The following is a 24,185-nucleotide window of genomic DNA, read 5'->3' as shown; positions in this document are numbered from 1 at the left end:
TCTAAGAGAATATAGTAAAAAAAGTGTAAAACAGAAGATTAAGGTGCTTCAAAGTCTAGATCCATGCAGAGTGAGAGAGAATACTGGTTTGCAGGGTCATTCTCTGGCTTGTCTATCTAGAAAAGTGTGTAAAAGTGTTTTTCATCATTTTAGGATGCTGGCTGTTCATCATACTGAAATGAGAAAGTTTGTGAGACGGTTGTATTTTGCTAAAAGTCCAGCAATAAAGTTAGATGAATTGAATAGGGCTCTGTTCCGTGGAACGGTATCAGATGTAGAGAAGGTTATTGATGAAATTCAGTTTTGTTACTTTGGTCCTGAACAAGACAGTGCAGAAAAGGACACAGTAAATGAGGAAGAAGTGGAAGAGAATGTAGAACCCTCTGTAAGTAAGACATTTAATGATCACATAACAAAATTTGCAATAATCTCTAATGAAAGACCAAATATTACTTGTATTTGTTGCCGCAGAACTCATTATAGAAAACAAACTAGGAATGTTGATCTCTACAGAAAAAGTGAAAATGAAGATAATTATAAGTGGAAGGATTTTGCCACATATATATTTCTTGAAAATTGTTTTGAATTGGGTGAAGATCAGCGTATTTGTAAATACTGTTACAACAAGTTAGAGGAAAATAGAATGCCGACCAGAGCTGTACATAATAATTTAGAATTGGATGTTATTCCTGCCGAACTTTCTGAATTAAATACATATGAGTCTATACTTATTCAATGTGTTCATCCGTTCCAGACCATAGTACGTATGGAGCCCAAAACTGGTAAATTACCTCCTTCAGATTTACTGAGAGGTTTAAAAGGTAGAGTGGTGTATTTGCCCTTGGATTTGAAAAAAAATATGGAAACTATTGATGCAGATACTTTGGAAACTGAACCATTAGTTATTCTGGTTAATGGTGTACCTACAAAGAATAAGAAGATTTGGCAGGAGCTGGTAGATGTACGGAAAGTTCAAAGAGCAAATCTGTATTTGAAAAGGAATAACAAATGGTATGAATCAATTTATATAGAAGAAGAAGAAGAAGATTTACAAGAAGACACAGAAACACCAACTGGACAAATTGAAAAAGTGGACAAGTCAAAGGAAGAAGAAATTTATGAACATTTTAGCATACATCCTCTTCATTCAAAAGAAGTTATGGGAGACAATATTGATCTGTTTCAGATGAGGAAAGCAAAAGGAACTCCCGTGAGTGTATGGGAGGAGAGCTTGGAAGCTCGATGTTTTCCCCAGCTGTTTCCTACAGGAAAAGGAGGACGATACGATGAACGTCCAGAACAGATTCCAGCTTCTGAGTATCGGACTACAAGACTATATGCAGAAGATCCAAGATTTCGACAAAGTATTCCTTATGTATTCCATCTTTTATTTGAAAGCGACTTGTCTGCATTATCATATGCAGTAAATCACATTTTAAAAAGTGGAGTACATTTACAAAATGTGTCTGCTAAGGATTTTATGGAGAAAGTGCAGCACCGAGATGATCATTTGGAAACACAACTCATCAATCTGATGGCTTGTCAGCGTGGGACAAATGAATATTGGTACCGACGCCATGGTGAATTAAAATGCATGTTAGGAAATTTAGGAACACCAACATGGTTCCTTACCCTAAGCTGTGCTGAGTACGCTTGGGATGATTTACTGGATTTTCTACGAGAGGCAAATTCAAACATTAAAAACATCGAATACAAGACAGCTGGAGAACTGTGCTCATTGGATCCGGTTAATGTTTGCAGATATTTCAATCATAGATTTGAGGCTATGATGTCCTTCATCTGCAATAAGAAAAATCCACCTCTTGGAGAAGTAGAGGATTTCTTTTGGAGAAAAGAGTACAAGGCAAGAGGTGCTCCTCATATTCATATGCTGTTGTGGATCAAGGATGCCCCAAAGTTTGGAACAGATACTGATGAAGCAGTGTTATCTTTCATTGAAGAATATGCAACATGTGCTATACCAAAAAGCACAGAAGAGAAAAAGCTAAAGGAGCAAGTTTTACGTTTCCAAAGTCATCGGTGTGGAAAATACTGTCGACGGAAATACAAGAGCAAAGATAAATACTACACTAAATGTCGATTTGGATTTCCTAGACCTGTTCTTTCAAATGGAAGAGTAAACAGTTTTATGTCATCTGTGACACATACTATCACAAGAAAATCACCTAAGAATACCTACAACCTTAAAAGAAAAGAAGAATCAAAAAATATAAATGACTACAACCCAGTCATTTTATCCATGTGGAATGCTAACATGGATATACAGTATGTAGCTGACAATTCCATTGCTGTTGCTCGATATGTAACGTCTTACATTACTAAATCTGAAAAAACTGAATTGAAAGAAATGTGGGAAGAGATTTCTCACGAGAAGACTGTCAGTAAGAAGCTGTACAGTTTCAGTTTAAAGATGTTATCGCATCGAGAAATTGGATCCTACGAATGTTCAGATAGGTTATCTTCTGCAAGTCTCTACTCGAAATCAAGAAGAATAATTTGGGCAAGTTTAGGCCTTGCAGCAATGAGAAATCGGGTACTGAAATCTGTTGGAGAAATTGAATATTTGGCCGAGAATGACCCAGAAAGTACAGATATTTTGAAATCAAACATGTTGGACACATATTATCCCAAGAGAAGTCATCATCTGGAGAACATGTGTCTCTATGAAGTGCTGCAGAACTACATTTATTCACGGAAAGCTGCAGAAGACATCAACAATGGAAAATATAAAGTCATTGGTGAGGAAGGATGTTTGGTGAAGCAAACAAAAGGAAGTTTGATAAATCACAGGAAGCTGAGTTGCGACACTACTGACAAAAAGGAATTTTACTACTTGGCTCTTTTACAGCTATTTAAACCATGGCGTACAGAGGATGAACTACTGGGAGAATTTCAAAGCTATGAAGATTCATTTAATGCTTGCAAAGACAGCATACAATGCAGTACATTCACAACTTATGTGCAAATGTTAAATGAAGAAATTGAACAGGAAACTACAATTGCAGCTGAAGTAGCTAGAGACAGTTCTCAAGACAGCCAAAGTTCAGGAACACTCAGTCAAGATCCCCTAGGACAACCAATCGTTGAAAATGAAGCTGCAATAGCCATGAATGAAGTGGAAACGGCTATGAATCAAGCTCAAGAAGAATTTATAGACTTACCAAATTTGGAAAGACAACTGAATGAAGAGCAGCAACAAATTTATGAAGAAATCAGAAACAAAATTGATCACGGATTACTACATGAAAAAAAAGAGTGCTCATGCACATCATTTCATCCAATCAGGATGTATGTAAGCGGACAAGCTGGAACTGGAAAAAGTTTCCTAATAAAAGTCATCAGAAGCTACCTACAGCAAAAAACGGATTCTACTTTGTCTTGTGTGGTTACTGCTCCAACTGGGTTAGCAGCATATAACATAAAAGGAATCACCTTACATCGTTTGCTAATGTTACCAGTGGAGCATGAGAACAAAATACAATACCACAAGCTAACTGGAGAAGCATGCTTGGAAGTTTCAAGAGTATTGAAGAAGATGCAAGTTCTCATTATTGATGAGGTGAGCATGGTATCAAACTTAATGCTTGCCTTTGTGCATTTAAGAATGCAGCAAACTCTAAGGACAGACTATGACGTGTTATTTGGTGGAAAACATGTCATAGTTTTTGGGGATCTTCTACAGCTTACTCCAGTTAAAGAACAACCAGTGTTTAATACTGTGACACATGAAGATACAAAGAAGTCATTGGGAAGCATCGGTAATGCAAATATTTGGTCCTTCTTTGAGTACAAGGAACTTACTACTAATATGAGACAAGCAAACGATGAAGAATATGGAAGTATTCTGAAAGATATCAGAATTGGACTACTCACTGAAGCTGGCACAAAAGCATTACAGAGTCGGTTGCTACATAATTTATTTCCAAAGGAAGAAATAGTTGCAGAGAAGATATACAAGAACATTGCAGAAAAGAAAAGTGTCATCTGCTTAATGCCAACTCTACGTGAATGCTGAATATTCAATGAGGAGCTTTTGAAATTGGAAAAGGAAGATATCAGGAAATTGGAAGCAGTGGACAAAATTCAGGATGGAAGAATTACTATCACATTAACAGGCAAACTGAAAAATAAATTGGATTCACTAGAGAAGAACATTTCCAAAACTGCTGGATTAGAAAAAAATCTATATGTTTGCATGAACTGTAGAGTATTTTTAAGGAGAAATTTGGATGTTGAAAAAGGTTTAGTTAATGGAGCTATGGGAAGAGTTGTGGGTTTTATTAATTATCAGAAAAAAGATGGAATTGAATGTTTAAAAATAAAATTTGATCAGATAGAAGAAGTTATAGACATTTGTCGTTGTACAGTTCGTTTTATGCTTGTGAAAGACTTATATGTACAAAGGAAACAGTTTCCGTTTTCTCTAGCATATGCTGTAACTATTCACAAGTCTCAAGGATTGACTGTAGATTGTGCATTTGTAAACATTGGTTCAACTGTGTTCAAAGAAGGTATGGCTTATGTAGCTTTGTCACGAGTGAAAACATTATCTGGTTTATTCATGATAGACTTTGATGATTCAAAAGTTAGTGCTGATGCAAATTGTGTAAAGGAGTACAATAGATTAAGAAGAACCTATGCTCCTCATTTAGGTCAGTATCCTGTGTTAGAGAAACGTGTAGTTTCTCGTAAAAGGAGAAATGAGAATATCTGTAATGAGGATGTAGAGAGGAGGAAAAAAAAGAGGAGTGATGTAATTGCAAGCAAAAAGAAAAAGGAAAATGAAGAAGAGGTTGTAGGATGTCATTTTGAAAATAGCTCTGGTGTCAACTGCTACGCTAATGTAGTGCTGAATGTTGCATTTTATCTGGAAAGTTTGCAAGAGCAGATAATAGTAAATCAGAGAAAAAGATTCTGTTCTGAGTTGAGTCTCCTTTTTCAAAAGCTGAGTAATGATAAAACTCAAATAGAAAGTGCTACTGAAATTAGAAAACTTTTAGATGTATGTTCAGGATGTACACAGTTTTCTCAAAATGTACAGCAAGACGCACAGGAATTCTTGTTGTATTTTCTTCAGGTACTGGAAGAAGAAGGTGTACACATTGAAAATTTGTTTGGTCTGTCTTATAAATGGGAACATAGTTGTGAAAACTGTTTCAATACATGTGGCTCTAATGTTGATTCTGAAAGGTTTATTTATTTAACATTGCCAGAGAGTAAAACAGTCACTTTTGCTAAATTAGTTAAAGATGCTAATCATAGCATGCAATGCGGTGAGTGTAAATCTGACATGTTTTCAACGTTAATTTTAAAGGAATACGGACAGTATGTAATTTTAATGATGCAACGATGTAGAGCTGATGGTTCAAAATTGGATACTTTAATAAAGAAGTTTACAGGACAGCAATTATCAATTTCAGGAAAAACTTTTGTAACAGTTGCAATAATTTTCCATGAAGGACCTACTGTTACTTCTGGACATTACACAGTTTATCTTAAATGTGAAAAAGGCTGGACACTGTGTAATGATTCAAAATTGATTTTCAAGCAACGTTTGCCTTTTGATTTAGCAAATTCCTATCTAATCTTTCTGAAACCTAAATTTTAGAGAGACTTGGCAAGATCTGTACAAAACAATTTTACCATTTTTTTGGATTACCATTGGAATTTTCAAATTTAAAGATTTTTAAAATTATCATTTGGCCTAAAGGAAAGGTAACCAATTGTATTGTGGACTTATATAATTCTTAATTAATGTTTCAGAAAACAACATTTTACAGAGAATCGGTAACATCTGTACAATTTAAATTTTTGTATTTTATTGGATTACCGTTGGAAATTTAATCAAAAAAGATTTTTAAAATTACCATTTGGCCTAAAGGAAAGGTATCCAATTGTATTGTGGACTTAATTAAATCCTAATTAATCTTTCGGAAACCAAAATTTTAGAGAGAATCGGTAACATCTGTACAATTTAAATTTTGAAATTTTATTGGATTATCGTTGGAAATTTAATCAAAAAATAATTTCAAAAATTAACATTTGGCCTAAAAGAAAGGAAACTAGATGTATTGTGGATTTATTTGAGATATATTTTTTTTGAGATTATGCTTCTGTAAGAAAATTGTCAGACGGTATTTTTTAGAAATAGTTTTTGTTATTAGATGATATTTTTAATGAATAATATTTTGCATTTCGATAATGTTATGTTTAACTGAGAAGAGATTCTGGGCTTTTTTTAAACAATCTTTGAGATTGTCATTTTTTTTTTGCCCGCTGTTAAGTGATGAATGCAATTGCTTTCACGATTTATAGTGAAATGCAATATATTCTGAAAACAGCAAAAAAAAGGCAAAAAATTGTTTTTGGAAAATATGTAAATATGTGTACTGTATTATAAAATGTTTTATTAAATATTAATACTTTTTTCGTTTTTTCAGATTGAGAAAGAAAATTTTCGAAAACTTGAACCATTTTTATAGCAATTTAAATTAAATTTTAATTAATAAATAATTTTTTGAGTGGGTATGGTAAGTCAGAAATTTCATGGTCCCTTTTTTCCACTTCTCCACAATCACATTTTCAGTTTTTCATTGTAATCTCTCAAGGACCTTGTAATGTGATAATTGATTTTTAGTGTTTTTTAAAAAAAAAAAAATTACGCGTACCGTACGCGTACGGTAAAAAAAAAAATCAAAAAAAAGTTTAAAAAAATATATAAAAAAAAGTTGAAAGGTAAGGTTGGCTCTTAAAAGAGCCGTTGTGTTCGTACAGGGACAGAGGAAAGAAAGAATGGGAATATTAGTCGGTAGGACAAATGTGCTGGTCTATTTTATTGTTAACTAGGGCAACACTGGTCTCCCTATGACAAATTAGACCATGACAAGTGGCGCACCGCATTGTAACCCTCGCAAACCGATGGTTAGTTTCCAGAGGACCAGAAAAAGTAGATGCTCCCCCCACAGATGAAGGGCTCAGCTGACCTGCCGAAGATGGACTCGGCCCTGCAGATGATGGACCAGGCTGAGCTGCTGTGGATGTGCTTGGTTGACTTACTGAAGGGTTTCCTCCAGTATGTCGAGCATATGTCCTACCGTGTACATCATGAAGGTGTCTCAACATAGTGTGATTCCCGAAGGAATACTTCTTGTTAGGATTCCCTCTTGAAAGTACACGGTCACAAAGCTTACAAGTCACTAAAGGTGCATTTACCTTTTTCTTGCCCTCTGGAAAAGAAAAATACTCCCATATGAAAGAGCTCTTTTGTTTCCTCCTTCTCTGCCTCAAGGTAGTGCTGCTAGCCTCACTCTCTGAAGAGGTCTGCTGTTCTGCCATCGTATCACAAAGACAACTCAGCTCCTTCTCCTAAGGGATCACAAGCAGAAATGAGGGGAATGGGTGTGGTGTAGGAGAGTTCTAGAACTGAAAGTAGTAAAAACCAATCAAAAGTGTTGTTTCTTGATCACATGACCCAACGTGCGCGTACGTTACGCTTACGGTGCGCTTACGGAGCGCTTACGGTAAAAGTACGCATGCGCGTAAAAAAGACACGAGCACGCGCGCATGCGCAAAACAGGCACGCCCCTTCACTTCCGCGTAACATGCGCGTGCAGCGTACGCGTTACGCGCCGCGTGCGCGTGACGCACGTCTACGCAAATTGCGTAACTGTACGCAAACAGCGTAGAAATCTAACGTACTAAAAGCAAGACGTGCACGTACGGTAAGCGCACGTTAAAAAAATACTAAAAAAAAAAAAAAGAAAAGGGAAAAAAAAAATTAACATTGTTATACTACTAAATCTTACCTGTTTAGTTTAAAAAAAAGGTAAAAATAAAAAATATATTGTAGAATTTTTAAAATTTAACCATAGTCTTTAAAGAGGATATAAATTTAAAATAAAAATATGTAAAAAACATTGCAAAAAAAAAGAAAAAAAAAAAAAAAGGAAAATATAAGAATTAGCATTTAAAAAACCTTGCAAATTCACTGAAAAAACCATGGGTTTCACACACGTTATAGTTAGGAATTAGCATTTAAAAAACCTTAGAAATTCAATGAAAAAACCAAAGGTTTCACACATGTTATAGTTAGCTGGACATTTCACTCGTAAAAAACCAATGAAATTCCCCCGTTATAGTTAGTTCAGCTAACTATAACTCGCGCGCCCGCAATCCACTGCTGATGATGTCACATATTACATCACTCATGACATGGTCAGTGACATCACTCATGACATCACTGATGACATCTCAAATGACATCACTGATGACATGATGACATCATCCTTGTGATAGAGTGGCAGACCTCCTCTCACCCTAATATAACCTTTGATACACACATTCAAAAATAGAGACTAAAATTTTCAAAACAATGGACATACCAATACCAGTTACAACAACCTCTTCAGTAATTCTAAGATCCACATACACATCCACTCATTCACCAACAGTCCTATACAGTCACTCATACATGTACTCACTCATCATATGTACTCATACACCTATACATCCTGTTACACAATGCCACTCATCCATAGAGTTACTCACACACATAGTCACTCATGCTAATAAAGAATCAAACATACATTTACTTGCATATACAGTTATACACACACCACCACACTTACTTCTACGGAACCTTACACATACTTAGTCTTTTAAACAATCACTTATAGAAACACATACTTATTCATACAGGAACTCTTTCAATCTGTCACTCTCATATATACTCGCTTATATACACCAATAGTCACATATACTAGTTTAAAACATATGTAGTTACTCATAAAGACACTATTGAGACAGTCATTCACTCACTAACACACCCATACACTCACTCATCCACCCATAGAGTCCTGCACACATGCTGTCTTCAACACATACAAAGAGTGAGTCACTCATTCATGCACCTATGCACTACGTAATACCCCCACCGAACCATGCAGACACTCAGACTGATACTCATAAAACCAACTAATAACCTATATAGACACCCATGTAGCTACTCACCAACCCATGCAGCCACTTATACACAAAGTGAGAGACTGATACAGATATTTACATATTAAAACATTACTCACTAAGCCATGTATTCACTATGATACACTTAATCAGTCAGTTACACAATCAATTTTTCAAAAACAAATCATCCATTTAGACACTTATATACCCATTTATTCTTCCATCGACCTTGAGATATACATATATAAAACATACTTAATTGTCAGAAAAACACACATTCACTGGATGATGTCATCAGTGATGTCATCAGTGATGTCATTTGTTGGTCTCTATTTTTGAATGTGTGTATCAAAGGTTATATTAGGGTGAGAGGAGGTCTGCCACTCTATCACAAGGATGATGTCATCAGTGATGTCATTTGAGATGTCATCAGTGATGTCATGAGTGATGTCACTGACCATGTCATGAGTGATGTAATATGTGACGTCATCAGCAGTGCATTGCGGGCGCGCAAGTTATAGTTAGCTGAACTAACTATAACGGGGGAATTTCATTGGTTTTTTACGAGTGAAATGTCCAGCTAACTATAACATGTGTGAAACCTTTGGTTTTTTCATTGAATATATATATATATATATATGCACATATATACATACATAAATTCAGTCATAGAGCTTTTCTGTTAAAACTATTATCAGTTGTTTTAGTCCATTTGTTCAATTATAGCAATTAAAGCCTGCACCTCCCAGGATACTTCAGGTTGTCCAAGGAAGGAGTACCCTAAAATTATAATGTCCTACAAAACTGGATGTAACATTTTTCTAGTTACCTCTGACTTGATCAATGAGTCGTGCAGTATGTTGCACAACATGGCTACATCATGTTTACCAGACACAGTGTTTTTGACAAAACCCAACTAATGAACTCTCGGCATGTGCCTTGGGGCGTTCTTGACCTGACCTTATCTCTTCGGTCTGCTTCAGAGGTCGAGTACGTGCTGTGCTGTGGGGATTCTGTCGCGTCAGACTCGTGCAAACAACCTGCTTATTGACAGTGGCCGCGGCGAGTCTCTCGAGTTTGATTGGCAACCACATTGTGTACCTGCAAGGAAGCGCCTGCTCTCTCGGTGGACAAATAATGCGTCACTGCCTGTGAAAAAACAGAGGCAGAGAGCAACGGCCACTAACTAAATCCTCTTGAAAACAACATTCCTTGGCTCTTCGGATTCAACACTCTCCCGCCATCTTGGAGCAGGATGAAAAGGTTTGCTTCCTCTCTGCGACCACAGACTTTTAAGTTAGGTTATCTTTCCATTTTAAGTTTCTGCAATATTAGAGAATCATTACAGGCATGTGCAAAAGCATACCACAGTGGAACATGAACAAAGCAAAGCAAGAAAGTTGGATTATGCCAGCGATATACTCAGGTAACAGGGACACACAAAAACAAGCATTGGTAAAGCCAATTAGTCTAGCCAATGTGACCTTTAGCTTTGCCAAAGGGTTTTGGCCACGCTGCGCACCATCGCTGATGCTGTGCAGCATGGATAAAGTTTAAAATAGAAAAAAAACTTTTATCTGGCTCACTCCATCATTTTGTAGACGCGCTCACCATACATGCCTACAAAATGTCATGGGCGCTTTTTGCTTGTTTTTAGGTATTGATCTGAGTTGAATACGTAGTTTAAAAAAAATGGACTAAAGTTTTTTTGTTTTTTTCATTTTAACTGAGCATGTTAGGCAGAACAGAAACAACGTGTATTGAAAGAACATGGGGGACTCTACAGGGTTAACAAATGCAGAATCAAGCCGAGGGGCGGGAGAGACAGGGAAGCAATGCAGAGAGCACGGGTGAGAAGAGGCAATGGGGAGAAGTGCGCAGATGAGCGCAATGAGGGAATTGGCGACAGAGCGCAACACTGAGAGAGAAGTACACAAGATGGACAGCTGGAAAACACATGCACTCTCAGGGAGTGCTGAACACAAAAGAAAAAGTGGTACTTGAAAAGCAAGCAATCTAAACAGATATTCAAGTAGAGGATAAAAGAAATTCTAAAGAGGTAATGTTCCATGTGGGGGGCTAACACTAGATTGACATGCGGCACAAATGAGAAGCAGTCAAGTGAAAGTGACCAGGAAAGCTAACCAATGGTAGCAATGGGCGGGCTCCAAGCCACTCTATGTTCCTGGCAAACCACAACATGCCCCGGAACAGACAGGTCATGCACTCTTTAGTAGGGTCGACCTAAAAAAGGTACAACAGCTCATCAGGACTGGTGCAACCACATAATGCAAAGATAAGTGTGCAGCAGTACACCAGGGAAGTCATGAATTGTGCTGCCTGCACTAAAAGGCATTCATTATGATTCCGCAACACAGCCCAGAAAGAAATAGCACAGAACTACAAGAAGAACACTAAGGCCGTGGTGCGAGTTACCAGGCCAGTTAGAATTAAGAGTATCGCGGAACCTCAACAAACATGGTATCTGACCAAGAGATGATCAACAGTGCACACCACATTTGAAAAAGCTGCCCTGTGGGAAACTTGCTATTTTTTGACATTGTGGATGTCTTCATAGTTCTTTTGCTTTCTTCCTAATATTAGTTTCTTTATCCAGAATGATATCTCTAAGTGTGCATCAGACGTTTGCTTCTTGAGCTCTGCATTTTACACTCATTTAAATACCCTTTTTATTGAAAGAGTCATCAAACCCTAGTACATACAATCCAAATAAATGTACAAACAATTTAAAAAATACAGTCCTAATTCAGAAAAACTCAGCACTACCTAATTGCATGTAAAATGCACAAGTCCAGGCAGTAAAAGTGTATTCCAACGTAGTTGCATGTTTAGTGGCCACAACCCACCCCCCCCTCCCCCCCCCCACCCCCCGACGTGAATTCCAGGTCACAGGGTACCAGGCTCTGGATCCTGTGATTGGAATATCGGTTGTAAGTCAGGTGCTGATCTCGCGTGATTTGTTCTTTCCCATTGCATTTTGGAACTCTATTGGTGTTCAATGGTATTCATTGGTTTCTTATTTTCTTTTTATGTATTTTTCTTTTTTTCTTATTTAAGGAATGGAGAGAGAGAATGAAGGAAAATAAAGAGTGCGCTTAGCCCTGGCATCGATAGCTGTTGCTCCTGCCTTCTGTTCTCCCAGAAACGCCCAGAGTGAAATGGGCCGAGAGACCCACGTCCGTGCATGAGAAGTTCGTCCAACCCGGGTTTTTTATATGCATTCTTGAACTTGTAGTTCCAATTCTATATATTGAATAAAGAAAACTACAAACCCCAGAATGCATAGAAAACCTGGACTGGATGAAGTTCTCTGGTGGCCACGTTCCTAGCCCTACTGGTGCCCAGAGCCCTCGCCAAGCACACAGCTTCATAGTGACCACACCGTCATCCGCTTCAGTCAACACGCATACGCAGACGTCACCCAAAGATTACACTGACACTTTGTTTGTGGGTGAAGAACTGCTGCAGGTTTATTTCATACAACACAGTATGATAATAAAATTGGGTTATCTTACGGGCGTGTCCAGGCTGGAGCGGCGCGCAGGGAACAGAGGAGGAACTGGGCGAGAGGGCCTCCTAAGTAGCGGGGCAAGCCGCGCCCCCCGCCCCCAACGGCCCGCCTCCAGCTCCACACTATTGGGGGTCATAACCCTAGTGGGCGTAGCCTCGCGCGCGAGGCAGCAAGGGGGAAGGCTCCGACGGGCGGCCACTAGAGTGCTGCCCTGCTGATGTCCCACTGCTTGGGACGCGGGCAGCGGCATTCTTTTCACCATGTTCACACACTGTGTGGCGTGTCTGTCACAAGCACATAAATGCGAGTTATAATTCCCGTCGAGGTGAATGTGCGTCCAGAAGTGGGATCAATTCTCATTCCGTTGGAACCGATGGCAAGAATGTCAGCAGCTGCCTTACTGTCTAGATAATCCAAAAATTGCTGACAATCATCTCCTTATTTTCATCTGATTAGACTTGCCCTAAGGGCAGAAAAAACACCTAAGCTGCAGGTAAACATCACTGCGTGTTTTTGGCTGTCGGCCAATCGTTACAGTGCAGCGTCCTCGTGGCCAAAGTGTAAATATATGTGTCAGAGAGGACGGCATGTCTCTGGGAGGAAGAGCAGCAGAAACTGCTGTCATGAAAGAGGACTCGATCCCCTCCCTCGACCTGCCAATCAGAAATCCCGATCCCCCTGCACCTGTCAACAGCAGAGGATACAACTGATCATAGAACCACTGGGGCCAGGTGTGATCAGTGGCAGGGCACCCCAACGCTTCCACAGACAGGAGCCAGCATGCTAGGTTTGGCTTGTCCTCTTCGACAATGAGCCAGATGTGGCGTGGGGTCAGGAGTGATCAGTGGCAGGGCACCCCAACGCTTCCACAGACAGGAGCCAGCATGCTAGGGTTGGCTCGTCCTCTTCGACAATGAGCCAGATGTGGCGTGGGGTCAGGAGTGATCAGTGGCAGGGCACCCCAACGCTTCCACAGACAGGAGCCAGCATGCTAGGGTTGTCTCGTCCTCTTTGACAATGAGCCAGATGTGGCGTGGGGCCAGGCGTGATCAGTGGCAGGGCACCCCAATGCTTCCACATACAGGAGCCAGCATGCTAGGGTTGGCTCGTCCTCTTCTACAATGAGCCAGATGTGGCAAGGGGCCAGGTGTGATCAGCGGCAGGGCACCCCAACGCTTCCACAGACAGGCGCCAGCATGCTAGGATTGGCTCGTCCGCTTCGATGATGAGCCAGATGTGGCGAGGGGCCAGGCGTGATCAGTGGCAGGGCACCCCAACGCTTCCACAGACAGGAGCCAGCATGCTAGGGTTGGCTCGTCCTCTTTGACAATGAGCCAGATGTGGCGAGGGGCCAGGCGTGATCAGTGGCAGGGCACCCAAACGCTTCCACAGACAGGAGCCAGCATGCTAGGGTTGTCTCGTCCTCTTCGACAATGAGCCAGATGTGGCGAGGGGCCAGGCGTGATCAGTGGCAGGGCACCCCAACGCTTCCACAGACAGGTGCCAGCATACTAGGGTTGGCTTGTCCTCCCCGACAATGAGCCAGATGTGGCGAGGGGCCAGGTGTGATCAGCGGCAGGGCACCCCAACGCTTCCACAGACAGGTGCCAGCATGCTAGGGTTGGCTCGTCCTCCTCGACAATGAGCCAGATGTGGCGAGGGGCCAGGAGTGATCAGTGGCAGGGCACCCCAACGCTTCCACAGACAGGAGCCAGCATACTAGGTTTGGCTCGTCCTCCTCGACAATGAGCCAGATGTGGCGAGAGGCCAGGAGTGATCAGTGGCAGGGCACCCCAACGCTTCCACAGACAGGAGCCAGCATACTAGGGTTGGCTCGTCCTCCTCGACAATGAGCCATACGTGGCGAGGGGCCAGGAGTGATCAGTGGCAGGGCACGCTTCCACAGACAGCAGCCAGCGTGCTAGGGTTGGCTCATCCTCTTCGACAATGAGCCAGATGTGGCGAGGAGCAAGGCGTGATCAGCGGCAGGGCACCCCAACGCTTCCACAGACAGGAGCCAGCATACTAGGGTTGGCTCGTCCGCCTCGACAATGAGCCAGATGTGGCGAGGGGCCAGGAGTGATCAGTGGCAGGCCACCCCAATGCTTCCACAGACAGGAGCCAGAATGCTAGGGTTGGCTCGTCCTCCTCGACAATGAGCCAGATGTGGCGAGGGGCCAGGAGTGATCAGTGGCAGGGCACCCCAACGCTTCCACAGACAGGAGCCAGCATGCTAGGGTTGGCTCGTCCTCCTCGACAATGAGCCAGATGTGGCAAGGGGCCAGGCGTGATCAGTGGCAGGGCACCCCAACGCTTCCACAGACAGGAGCCAGCATACTAGGGTTGGCTCGTCCTCTTCGACAATGAGCCAGATGTGGCGTGGGGTCTCAAAGGGACCTCTCTTATCACCTCTGCTTCTCATACCAACACGAGCCCACTGGCCCAGACGTTGCCACAACATCACAGTCTGTCCCAGAGACATGCCCGCTAACAGTTTGGATTACAAAATAGGCAAAGTAGGCACCGGTCTATGGGCCCCACTCCTTTTAGGGGCTCCGTGATAATGTTACAGCGCGGAATACCAAATCCCTCTCTCTCGGCACAGACCATAGATCTCTACAAACCACATTCATTCACTCATTCACACATTCACTGGTGGGGCCCATAACACCAACATTCATTCCCTAGAGACCTACGGTTCTTTTCAGAGGCGATCTTCCTACTCCATACACTGTAATGGGGGGAAATACGCATAGACCCTAGTGAGCACTAGATTTACCTACTTTTCCCTACCTCACCAGGATCTAAACAGTTCTTCTAATATTCCTCCCATGAATAGGCCATGGATCTGCTAGTTGCTGGGTTAAGCAACTATTAACTTCTCTAAACAATATACATCAAATATATTTCTCAAATGATAACCCGACACAGTTCTTATAATTAATTATAATGTTTATCTAAAATAATGCATGGAAATCATAAAGCATTCAGCAATTTGGTTAGCATATTTACCTATTCTGGCCAGATGTCGTCCTCTAAGTCAAATTAGATCTTTTGGTCTCTATGCCCATGAATCATTTAATCAGTTCGCAAAGGCATTGGGCATCTGATCAGTCCGGCAGAGTCTTTGGTAGCATCTGTCCAGCAGTGTCACCGTCCTCTCCGTCAGCATAACGTCAGGAAATCAAGAATGTTCGTCAAGATGGAGTTTTTTTCCCTCTCTAGTCTACACCTTTTATAATAAATTTTAGATCAGAATGTTACAACATATGTTTTTAAGAGCTTCTGATTGGCCAAACCACGGTCGTCTTTCTTACTTCCCAGACGCCTGATGTTTCTTTTAGATGTAGTTCATATTTTATTAATAAATTGCAACTGTTGCTTGTCCGTTTAGGCCATTTTGATTCCCACACGGTTTTGTGTCCATGGTGTCAATTATAACAGTTTATAGTTCATGGATATTTCTTGTCCAAAGGTTGGCACACCTCCCGGATGTGTCCTTCGCAAGGACAGTCTGCCTGGGGTCAGGACGAGGTTATTGTTGCTCATCTTTTAGCGCAGGCGCACTTCACCCAGATTCTTTTTATTCGTCATCTGTCTGTCAAAATAGGGATGGCAGCCATTTTGTGGCCACTCCGAAAGGTTAACTTAATCAAAGAAAACACAAAACGTAATTAATACATGGAAATGGCTATTAAAATGTTATTCCCTCACTAAAACCCTTATGTGTATGTTCTTATCTAGCAGTAGGCAACACTCATTGCGGTTTATACTAACATTTAAAAGCACAATTTCTAAATGTCTATCATTAGTATGCGTACGAAATTTAGTTTACATATTAATTAGGCCATGCAAATGCAATTCCCACGTGTATTCTTTAATTAGTAATGTTGACTAATAAAACACAGCAAACCATCAATACTATTATTATTAAATATTATTAATTTTAATTCAGAACCCCTAGAATGGAGGGGATATACACCTTTTTAAGAAAAACCCACTCAACAAATATTGATTTGATCTTGAAACAAAATTGCAATCAAACCTTCTTAAAAATTGTTTCCAAAAGATTGAAAAAAATGAATCATTTCAAAGAAACGAAAACTTTATTTGAAAGACTCTGTAGAGGAAATACTGTATGAATGTACTATACCCGATAACAACTTAAATTACATAAACCAGAGACATCAGATTCACATAACAGTTTGGAGGAGATTTAGAAAAAAGCCATGCAACGCATCCTCCCCCACCCCCCCGCCCCCGCGAGGCGTTGCGCGACAAGGAGGGAACAGCAGAGAGCCATAGCTTCAGAGATATACCTCTCTCCTCCCCTTTCCCTTGTGCCGGCGCTGATTTCAGCTGCTGTGCACCATGCACACACCTTAGCGCCGTAGTGCTAAGGTGTGTGCATGAGTCTAGCATACGTTTTGTACATGAAGGTACCCTTCTTGTACAAAATACTATACCTAGACACGGCAGAAAGCTTTTCCCGCTTTGTATGTGTACCGCACAGTGCCGCACACATGCAAAGTCGAAAAAGCACGGAGAAATGAAAGCATTTCCCCTGTGTGCGCCTCCTTTGAACGGACATTAACTTTTGGCACAAAACCTTGTCTACAAATCTTTGTATATATGGTTTTGAGTCAAAAGGCATGGATGGTTGCATAGGAATGCCCATGTTCCACCCATACAACGCACCCTCGGCGCTAAGTAACGCAAAGCAGTGCTTCACGCTGCTTAGCGCTACTTTGAGGGAGCTTTCCAGCGCAAAACTTGAAAGTAAATAGCAACGTGTTTGTAGATCTCCCCCTTTGTCTCTTAATACCTCATCTTCTGTCAGCTTGTAAAGAAATCCGGGGTATTGGATATTAGGAGATCATTCGCAAGGGGGCCCCAAAATTTCGACTGCCTAGGGCCTCCACAGGATTTAATCCGGCAGTGCCAGCTAAGTGGGGGGTGGGGGGGGACTTCGCAATGGGACGGGCGCTCAGAGTTCTTCTCAGGGCCAGACTTGCTGTAGGGGCACTGGGCGTTTCCCCGGTGGGCCGCCAGTGTGGGGGCCGGTTTTGGGCCCCTAAGGAGCCGTTTTTGTTACCGGGGATTGGCATTATCGCCCTTCTGTAACAAAATTGGCCGAAATCGACCCTAGAAAACAGCTTGGCCGCACCCGCACCAACCCCCAGGGGTGCCGGCCGTGCGGTTTGCACGGGCCGGTTTCGGTTCTCAGTCCGGCTCTGGTTTTTGTTCCCGTCTGAAAAACGACCCCTTCCATTTTACACTGCACTTGTCCAGCCAGGAACATATTGTTCTTTCAAATGCCCACCTTGGGTGCACTGTTCCTACCTGAGACACCCACCTGAAAAACAAATTCCAGATTTGACCAAAACGTGTCCAGTTCAACATCCTCCACCTGCCCGGGGCACCACCGTGACGTCAGTTCTCTGCACAGACAAGAGACAACAGAGCCCTGAGATGTGGGTGAGAGGTCAGGATGTGCGCATTTTACTGTTTTCCAAGAACAAATGAAACGTAAGGCCTCCATTCGAGGAAAAAACAGACAGTGGGTGGAGGTAATTCTAATTATTAACAAAGGCAAAATGTAACTCGAAGGTTTCCTGTTTGTTAGCTATTTTCCAAACAAGTGTGTGGTTGTATGGGAAATGAGCAAAGTTGCCTTTAAGGTTTTATTATCTTCAAACTTTACAACTGAACGTTTAACGAAAACAGAGTGACAAAGTCTCACAAAACGTCGGTTTGAGGTGCGGTGAGATTAATCTTGTCAAACTTGCATTTTTGCACAAACATTTTCCTGCAAAACATTTTTGGTAGGAACATTTTCCAGATTCAACTTTTTAAAGTTAAATTCACCACAAGGTTTTAGGAAGGGGAAAAAGATTGCACATTTTCCAACACTCGCTGGTGAACGATCCTTTCACACATTCTTAATAGTTTATTTGTTCTCTCTGGGAACACAACAGATTCAATGTCTGATTTACAAAGAGCTCTTACGCTTCGAGATGCTGGGGCCTGCGCCTGTATATATTGCCCAGATTTACATTTGATTAGCCAATTTCACAAAGAGAAATATTGGGGAAATCTACTGGATTGGGAGTCTTATGTGTGTAAACGTGTGTCATCTAAGTAGATTGTAGTTGTCTTTTACTCCATAACAGCATGTGTGTGGAGTGTCTACGTGGCAGACATTTATAAGTTCAGTATTTTCAAAGCGCGAACAAGTACCGGCAAGGGTGTCATGGCGCTGAGGGGCCCTCGGGAAGGTTAAGCGAGCTATCGCCTAGAGTCCCAGGGTGCTGGGCTGATCTGCCGCAGGCATCGGGGATCGAACCATGAGCCCCCAGGTTCCAGAGTCAGCTGCCCTGGCCGCTGCGCCACACCTCTTCCCACAACCGAATGACAAAGCCAGTAACACCACACATCTTTCATCCCACTCTTCCTGCATGGCTTGAAGGTAAGCTGTAAGACCCGCCCCTCTGTGCAGATTTCCGGAGGGTAACTCACCGAGGTTTGCAGCCAGGGGCTCAAGACAATAACAGTGACAGCCCACAACCACCAACCAAGCCTCAGACAGATGCAACAATACAAAGTAGAGAACAGGGACACACTGGCAGGATCAGCAGAACAGCTAAACTAGACTCATGAACAGAGATCTGTATTAAGACTGAGGGTCGCGAGACTCATCACCGGGCTATGAACCCCAAATGGTGCTGGGGCCGCTACATATGGTGGCTTTGCGGTGTGATGACAGTCGGGTGAGGACAGTCCCACGTTGGGAAAGCTTTCTAGGAGTTAGGTCCTCAACTTGGGAGTTTGTTACAAAAAAGTCCACACAGTGAGAAGATGAAATATTGGGGTTTATTGGAGAGGTCACAGCATCCAAAGCAGGCAGCGACCAGAATCCACCTGAACTGCTCAAGCCCCCATTGCATATAGTCCTAAAGATGTCCAATGAAGACAGAACGCAAACACAACTTCAGATATCCCCCTCTCTTCGGGATCCATCATCTATCCACTTATTGGCCATTTCATCAGACATTAAAGACTGGTCTCTTTTGATACCTTTTAATAGTCTTGCTTGTTAGCCTTCTCTTCAGCTTGATGCACCCTTGTTGTAGTTTTTTCTGTTCTTGTAGTTGGGTCCTAGTGTCATGATCCGTTTTTTGGAGCGTGCTATAAAACACTGTAAAATAGCTCAAAAAGCATAGGGTTAAAAAATTTGATAAAATCAAAAACCTTTCTTGTTACTTAGTTTTCTGAAATAGGAAATTATCTTTCAATGAACATGATTTCTTCTTTCGTACCATCTTTAAAAAAAAGTGGAATAATGGAGCACTCTCTCTGTAGGCATCGCTTTATGCGTAGACATTCAGGGGTAAGTTTGAAAGTAAATGCTGATGCGTTTTGTAAATGCATCACCAATGTTTGCGAATGGCCATATTGTTACGCCTGTGTGGAAGACTGCTTCCCTCTAGCTGTCTTCTTCCTCACATGTCCCACGGTTGAAGCTCTTGCAAGGTAAAGGATGGCCATTAAGACATCTGGGTCTAGAACTCTGCCACAAGCTCCACATACATCTCTGTAGTATTCAGGATAGTCTAACCTACGGGAAAGTCCTCAAAAGTTCCAGATTCTGCTGACTGATGTCTTGTCATTGCAACCCAGACTAACTGAATGAATGAATGAATGAAATAAAATGTATAGAGCGTGATGGCTACCAGGCGGCCTCCCAGTGCTACGGACAGGTACAAGAGACAGAACAGTAGGGGTGACTACAGATCTAAAACAGCCACGTTTTTAAGAGTTTTTGGATTGAGAGCAAATTAGGCTCTTTCCGCAGTAAAAGTGGGAGGGCATTCCAACCGAAGGCACCATTATATGAGAAGGAGCGCCCACCACATCTGGCTCTCCTTATTTTGGGTTGAAGGGCAAGGAAAGTGGTAGTTGACCGAAGGTCTCTCTCCGGTTGATAAGAAATGATCAGAGATTGGAAAATGGACGGGCCATTCTTCCAAAAGGCTTTATGGGCCAGGCACATAGCCTTAAATGAATCCTTTTCCTGATCGGCAGCCAGTGCAAGGTCCTTAGAGCTTGTTTAACGGGCTGCCGACGTGGAATATGCAGGAGCCTGCGGGCGGCACAGTTCTGAATAATTTGGAGCTTGTTGATGGTATACTGCGGGGCTCCCAGGTATAAAGCATTCCTATAGTTCAAACGGGAGAGGATCAGCGCTTGAACCATGATTTTTCTGGCATGGAAAGGGAGAAGTGGGAGAACCTTTCGGGGCATCCTTAGTAGACCAAAGCACGTTGCTGAAAGCTTAGTTGCCTGTTGATTGAAGGTAAGACAGAAATCCAGCCATCCACCAAGGCTCTTATTCTGATCTTTAGGGGATGGGGCAGGGCCTAGGCAGTCTGGCTAGAGAGATGCCGGATTAAAGGAAGGGGAGTTGCCCAGGAGCATAAGCTCCGTCTTGTCCCTGTTGAGTTTGAGGCATGAGAGTTCCATCCATTTGGCCACCTCCTCTAGGCAGCAACCTAGGGTGCTAAATGACCCCTCGGGGTGGTTAAGTGCCACCACGAGCTGCATATCATCTGCATAGGTGATGATTTTTATGCCAAATGGATGGACAATCTCTGCCAGGGGTCTCATATAAACATTAAACAGTGTGGGGCTCAGGACAGAGCCCTGGGGAACCCCACAACTGAGAGGCAACATTTCCCTCAAAAACCCTAAAGGAGCGATCGCTGCAAAAAGACTGCAACCATGCTACTGCTGATCCGGATACTCCTAGATTCCTGAGTCTAAGGATCAGAGTATTATGGTTAACAGTATCAAAAGCGACACTGAGATCAAGAAGGATAATTGCTGCTGTGCCCCCTTGATCTAGAATCCTTCTTGCTTCCTCTGTCACTGCAAGAAGGGCAGTCTCAGTACCAGGCTGGGGACGAAACCCAGTCTGGCAAGGGTGAAGGAGATTATTAGACTCCAGAAAGGCTACAAGCGTGGTATTTATGTGTCTCTCCAGAATCTTACTCATCCAGGGCAGAAGGGAAATGGGACGGTAGTTAGCCAAGTTGGCCTGATCCAGATTAGTTTTTTTAAGAAGGGCCTTAACCATCACACATTTTCCAGGCCAATGGCACTTCACCTGTAGAGATAGAGGAATTCACCAGGTCAAGAATCACAGGACGAATAGTCTCTGCAACCAAAGAGAGAGCCTGGGGGGGGGGGGGGGGGGCGGCCTATGGGAGAGCCCGATTTGATATTTGTCATAATTTGCTCCAATGAAGCAAGATCCAGCAGGGGAAACTGTGCTAGAGGGATTTGAGGTCCTACAATCGGCTCGGAAAGGGAAGTTGAGAGATTAATGGACTGAGGAAGTGAGAAAGTGAGATATATATCCTGAATTTTCTGTTGAAAAAACTCTGGCAGATTATTACAGTCTGTAAGGACATCATCTAGCAGAGGAAGTTTCTGCAGGAGTTTGATTAAAGTTTTAGCGATTTTATAAATTTCTTTGGGAGAGTTCGCAGCTGAGTTAATTTTTTGTTCATAAAAGGCAGCTTGAGTGACTTTGATTTCAGATTTGTAGGAACTAATAGAATCCCTATATTCAATTTTGCTAAGAGCTGAATAATTCAATCTCCATCTCCTTTCAAGCCTTCTGCAGCGTTGTTTAAGTTCCCTCAATTTAGGAGTGATCCAAGGGGCATTTTTCAGTCTGTAAGTTATATGGGAGGATTTCTTCGGGAGTACTATATTCAAGGAACCTTGGATCCAAGAGTTAAATGTTTCAGTAGCATTGGCTAAATTAATTTTAAGGTCATAGGTAGGTCAAGTGGTTTCTAGAGCCAAGTTCCACTGATCAACAAGAAGCCTTGACCAGTTCCACTCTCGGACCGGAATTATATTGGGGGAGCATACGGGTCCGAGAATTTCCCAAGTTATAGGGATCAGGAAGTGGTCAGTCCAAGGAAGAGGGACAGGGGGTCCTACCTTGAGTTCGCTACAATTGCTAAAAACTGGATCCAATAGATGACCTTTATTGTGAGTGGGTTTCAACACTTTCTCAGTAAGCTGGAGTGCTAAAAGATTCTCAGTCAGTTCTTTAGCCAAATTATCAGCGGGATCATCTAGGTGTACGTTAAGGTCACCAAGCACGGTGAAATTGGCTGGTCCCAGGGCTAAGTCAGCAATTGCGGTAGGGAATGTTTCAAAAAATTGTCTAGAACTGCCATGAGGGCGATAGACTACTGGCTTTCTGTTTGCCTCTGTCGCTTCAGTGAAAAAGGTCTCTAAGGAGTGAATGTGCGCTATATAAATAATATACCAAATCAAATTACTCATCACATTATTGTACTTCCGTGACCACTCATCTGACCATCCATGGACTGGCTACTTCTTGTTATCAAGGAGTCACTAACAAAAAGTGGAAGGTGCACATACTGCCTGTAACATTCTCACTCAAGTCAGTGCATGCGTAACTTGGATGCATTTTGACATCACATACCGCAACTAAACCACAGAAGTGTGAGTCAGAAAATTACATCTGTCACTTGTTCACATCAAGGGCACAGAACTGCAGAAGACTGGCCAATTAAGTTAGGTCCTTCCAAGCAAGATATTCAAAGGTGTGTGTGTGTGTGTGTGTGCATGCTTGTGTGTGTGTGTACACGTGCATGTCCCCGCGTGTCTCCGCCCCTTGTTGGTGCGTCTGGGCAGAACACATGGGCATATTGCGGCTAAAACAGAAGAAACCTGTGTCAAAAGGTGCCCAGCGGCAGTAGATGTGCTCCATGGAACTACAGAGACGCTGCATTCCGTAAAAAATCGACGAAAACACTCACGGATCGGAGCTCGCCCGAAAAAGACAAGATGGCGGTGTGGAACATCAAGCGGCTGAAACAACGCTGTGAGAACCGCCCGATCCCTGCGGAGATGAGGACATAGGCAACATAGCGGGTAACCGGAGCAGATACGGACACCGGTATTCAGTGGCAGACTCACCCTACGACAATACCGCGCCCCTGCAGTGAGTTCGCTAACAAGCGGCAGTGTGGTAAGCAAATTGCTGAGGGTGCACTCGCCAAACGCGCGGCCCGGACACCTGTGAAAGAAACTAATGGTGAATAGTAGGCAAGCTGTGGGCATTCCTAAGTGTAACATGAGAAGCGGCGTTACTGAGGGCACCGAAATATTGAAAGGCGCGGTGCCCGGCGGCAACACGTCTGAAAGTGGAAGTCGGTCCCTGGACGCCGCCATTTTCCCTGCAAGTTAGTGTCACGGCAACTCGTGGATGCTCCTACATGCCGGCAAATCGAAAGATGAGTATCATTGTTCCTATGCAGGACTGCCACCTACAGTAATAGCGCGGACTGGCCAGTGGATATCACTGCAACATACTGCACGCAATGCATCAGGTCAGACGTAAACAAAATAATACTAAGCGACGAGCGCACTTGCAATAGCGCATGCAGTGGTTGGCCGAATCCAAACATCTCTGGAGGCGGCTAATAAGGGTCGTAAAACATATATGGATTTATCATTATCTACAGCGCAAATTAGCAGGCAAATGGTAATGTAAAGCTATGTGTAAAAGGCTGAGAAGGGAAAGAACACTCCCACTAGAAACTAGAAACATTCACCCACACCA

Source organism: Triturus cristatus, chromosome 8 (genome assembly GCF_964204655.1).
Source record: "Triturus cristatus chromosome 8, aTriCri1.1, whole genome shotgun sequence".
Taxonomy (NCBI): domain Eukaryota; kingdom Metazoa; phylum Chordata; class Amphibia; order Caudata; family Salamandridae; genus Triturus; species Triturus cristatus.
This window is presented reverse-complemented; position numbering follows the sequence as displayed.